The sequence below is a fragment of the Pteropus alecto genome, unplaced genomic scaffold (genome assembly GCF_000325575.1).
Source record: "Pteropus alecto unplaced genomic scaffold, ASM32557v1 scaffold78, whole genome shotgun sequence".
Taxonomy (NCBI): Eukaryota; Metazoa; Chordata; class Mammalia; order Chiroptera; family Pteropodidae; genus Pteropus; species Pteropus alecto.
In genome coordinates this window covers 16,269,977-16,272,910 of record NW_006443124.1, presented here as the reverse complement: position 1 = coordinate 16,272,910, position 2,934 = coordinate 16,269,977, and the positions used below count along the sequence as shown (strand labels likewise).

The 2,934-nt window shown below is 53.6% G+C and overlaps 1 long non-coding RNA gene across 1 annotated transcript in view; it reads left to right on the top strand.

The window, feature by feature from the left end:
* The window catches only part of LOC107196492, a 3,232-nt gene extending 632 nt beyond the window's left edge, over positions 1-2,600 (top strand). Inside the window, exons 2-3 of the long non-coding RNA XR_001517881.2 lie at positions 689-866; positions 1,815-2,600. This is a non-coding gene — a long non-coding RNA (uncharacterized LOC107196492). The remainder of the gene's footprint in view (positions 1-688; positions 867-1,814) is intronic.
* The last annotated feature ends 334 nt before the right edge of the window (positions 2,601-2,934 follow it).

The window sequence follows — 2,934 nt, the reverse complement described above, 5'->3', positions numbered from 1 at the left end:
TTAAAGGGGCCGCAGCATCGCCGCTGCCGCCAGCACCACAAGGAGGCGGGGCGGGGATCAGCGCTCGGCTCCAAACAGTGGCCCCCGTGTGCGCTCCCGCGTCTCCGGCTGAGGGACGCTCTGGGTCTGGCCTCAGGTAGGTTGAGGCCGGGGCCTTCGCGCGTGTGGGTCGGCTGCGGTGCAAGTGGCGTTCCCTGGCACTCCAACTCCTCAGTGATATGATTATGAATCACCCCCCCCCCCAGATTCGGACCCTACTCCTGTTTACTCGGAGACCCCAGGCTCCTCCCTCACTTTTGAGAGATTCTAGGCAGTGGGAGGGGGAAAGTATGGCTGGAGCGGGCGCTGCCTCCAGCCAGGAGACTCGGTGGAGTGGTCCTGCAGAGACTCCCCCGGCCACTTCCCCTCCCAGGACCTTTCTCTAGTCGGAAAGATAAAGGCGTCCTGTGGGAGGAAGGCGCTCTTGCTCCTAAAGTAGGGACAGCGGGCTGTTTTCAGCAGTGAAGGACCCATGTGTGTGGGTATTGAACACAGTGACTAGTCTAGAGCTGGACTGGCCTCCCAGGTGCTAGGCGTGGGTGGGCGGGAGGCGGGTGCAACCGCAAGGTGGTACTGGCCGCAGCCCCTAACGCTCCAGCGCTGCCTCTCCCTTCACTGCAGGGCGCTTACACCTTCATTTTTGTACCAGTTGCAGGCTTTCCGCAGTCCTCTGTGGAACCAGGAAGAAGACCAACCATAAAAGGATCCGTCCAACACAGGCTCTGTTTGGGCAGGCACTAGGGGTCTCAGCACCATTCCTCATGGTCCTGATTCCCAGCATTGGCTGCAAGTATCCTGGGTGTCTTGGTGGGAAAGGCCTTTTTGGGGTGAGTTCAGACTGAGAAACGCTGGGAATTTGTCGTCCCCTTTCAGCCCAGGCCCACACCTAAGGCAGGATGGTAGCTGGGAGCACCATAGGGCCTGGGCAGTGGCCTCTGCAGAGATAATTCTGCCTGGAGCAGGAGAGGCAGGGCCAGTGGCTGCAGCAGGACATTAAGTGACTGGCCTCAGTTTTCCTGCAGGCCTGATTCTGGCCTAACATAGCAGTACTGTTCTCTCAACTCGCTGATGAACTTTATGAACTGAGACCCGCCTTGTCAGAGCCTTCTGGAGGAAGCTGTCTAGTGTTCCTTTGTTTTTACAGGCGTCTTCTATTTGTGGCAAGGGATAATGGTTTTTCATTTGGGATGTGATACAGATGGTTAAAAAACTTTTCAAAATGTGGATTTACGTTTAGAAATAAGTTAATTTAAGGAAAATTATTAAACCAGTAAAAATTAAGGAGATGGCCTATCAGTGACTAAAGTGTGGGAAACTCACTTGAGTCCCCTCCCCCTCCACATTCTGGCTTTGGGGCAGGAGGGGCTAAGGCAGGGTGGCTCAAAAGGGGTTAGAATTCTGCCCTACTGCCTGGAGAGTACAGGGCCTCTGTCAGAAATGGGATTGTCCAGGGCCGGGGTAGGGGAGAAGGGTGGTGATTGACTTTGGGAAGTGTGAGGTCTGGAGTGATGGAGAGTGGGAGAGGGGTCAAGGGGAGTAGGCTGGAGGGGGCCACACACTGAAACTGATGGCTGCAGTTGGGTAGCCGCAGGGTGCAGGCAGCAGAGATGGAAAGCAGTCTTTCCAGACCTCCCTCACCCCCAGCCAGGCTGCCTCCTTCCCACTGCCGCATCAGCATACCAGGAGGGGAGCCTTGGGGCCACACTTCCACTTAGGGGCACACACCTACCACTTAGCTGAGAAGGGGTCAGCACCAGGTCTGACTATCTTGCCAGGATTACGCACTGAGGACAAAAGGGGACATTCTGAAAGAAAGCTGGATGCTACAACTAGAAGGGGACTAGAGAGAGGGTGGTCAAGAACAGAAGCCTAAGGGGGCTATGTCCCCTGGAGCCTGCAGAAGTGACATCACAGTGAGGAAAGGCCCACTGCATGCATCTGTTGGGCCGTGCTGCCCCCACGCTTTAGCCTATCCCTCCCTTCAGCCTTTGCACTCCCACCTTCATCCTTTGAAACAGGGCAGCAGTTGCCTGGCTCTCAGCCAGCTTTCCACTGCTGTCCGTGCCCTCCTATAATAAATTCCTCAGGGCCTGCCTGCGACTCAGCTCCCTCTGGGCACTTCTAGGCAGGTGAGCTCTGCCTGTCACCCTGCCACCCAGAGTGGGGCAGTAAAAATTAAGGAAATGGCCTATCAGATGACCCATCCCAAGTTCTACTTCTTGTGCTGGGGACATTGACCCTGGCCCACACCCAGGAGGGAGGGTGGAGCTGAATGGGCACAGAAAGTCCTGCTTTCTCTCCAGATCCCAGGCTGTGGGCCTTCCTCCTTTGTTCTTGCTTCCCACAGAGTAAAAATGCCCTTCTGTGTCCAGATTCCATGCCGGCCCTCGGCCCACACTGAGTTTGGCAGATTTTCTGGGACAGCCCTTGGAGATGACCAGTCCTTCCATCCTTCTTCACGGGGCTTCTTTACCTGTGGTCCAAGCATCCAGAATTGGAGAGGCCCAGGAGCTGAGATGAGAAAAAAAAAAAAATCCATCTTTCTTTTCACTAACCTCTAACTGAAACTTGGTATTTCCTTGAGTTATGAATGAGGCAGCAAAGTCCAGCAGAATTGAGAGTACTTGTGGCTGTCACCCAGAAAACACAGGGTTTTCATATTCACTGCAGGTGCTGCAGATGCCTCAAAACAGCAATTACAAACCCACTATTACCTGGTGTTTCTGGTACTTATTAGCCCTGTATCTGTATCTTATATTTAATGAGTTAATTATCACAGATAGTTCTATATCACAAATTTGTGTTTTTATATTTTGGTATTTACAATATTAGTATTGCAGATGTCTCTGTCCCTAGAACGGGGAGAGAGCTCTAGAAGCTCTAGCATTGGCAAAG